A 1,439-nucleotide genomic window follows, 5' to 3' on the forward strand; every position below is an offset into this window, starting at 1 on the left:
CAATGTCATAATTTCATCAGAAGTGGAAACATGTCAGTTTATCAAATAATATGGAATTATAGATTTAAATACTATGTCCTCACCATTGATCATTTCCATCTAAGTACTAATGGTATAATTTAAACTAAAAGGCAGCAAAGAATACAATTGAAATAATTTTTCTTTGTTTTTTCAATCAACAAACATTGGGGTCCTACTCCTGGGTTACTTGCTGTAGGAGATGGAAAGTTGACTTTGAAGTAGCTCTTTAAGAATATATCCCACTAAAAACTTATCTGTATAAGAAACAAAACTTATATGAATAACCATAAATCGAGAGAGAAACTGAAAATGCAATAAGACATCTAGGCAAAATGCTAGAAGAGTTTAGAGTCAGTGGGAATGAACTCAGAATAACATCTACCATACATTGTCACGTTAATGCAGCTGTCTTTTTTAGGCAGGCCTCAGCCAAATGTTCAAATGAGTCAAGTCTTTTTAAAATATTGCCTTTTGTTGCCATATCTTACTATTTCTGGAAGTTCTCAGTGACTTTACATAATTATAACAAATAGTGCATACTGTGGGTCCTGAGCTATTCTGTGTGCTTTCTTTACATAGATGAGTTCATCCTTGCAAAGAGCTATGAAGTACTTAGCATTCTTTTCCTCACTTTAGAGATGAGGAAACTGAGAATCCAAGTAATTAAATTAACTCATTTCTAAAATATCAGCCCTTACCAGGCATGTTTTACCCTCTTCCAAATTGTAATGACCCCTACCGGCTTGTCCACTTGAAGCCTCTCCTGCTTTGCTCTCATTCTCACCATCAAACTTGACTTCTCTATCCATTTCTTCAAGAAATCTCTAGCAATGATTCTCTCTTCTCTCGTGTATAGCAGACCCTCCAATATATTTTTTTATAATAATTTTATTTTTTTAATGGGGTGACATCAATAAATCAGGATACATATATTCAAAGATAACAAGTCCAGGTTATTTTGTCGTTCAATTATGTTGCATACCCATCACCCAAAGTCAGATTGTCCTCTGTCACCTTCTATCTTGTTTTCTTTGTGCCCCTCCCCCTCCCCCTTTCCCTCTCCCATTCCCCCCTCCCCCCCCTGTAACCACCACACTCTTATCAATGTCTCTTAGTTTCACTTTTATGTCCCACCTACGTATGGAATAATGCAGTTCCTGGTTTTTTCTGATTTACTTATTTCACTTCGTATCATGTTATCAAGATCCCACCATTTTGCTGTAAATGTTACGATGTCATCATTTCTTATGGCTGAGTAGTATTCCATAATGTATATGTGCCACATCTTCTTTATCCAGTCATCTATTGATGGGCTTTTTGGTTGTTTCCATGTCCTGGCCACTGTGAACAATACTGCAATAAACATGGGGCTGCATGTGTCTTTACATATCAATGTTTCTGAGTTTTGGGGGTATATA

This window comes from Saccopteryx bilineata, chromosome 8 (assembly GCF_036850765.1).
Source record: "Saccopteryx bilineata isolate mSacBil1 chromosome 8, mSacBil1_pri_phased_curated, whole genome shotgun sequence".
NCBI lineage: Eukaryota > Metazoa > Chordata > Mammalia > Chiroptera > Emballonuridae > Saccopteryx > Saccopteryx bilineata.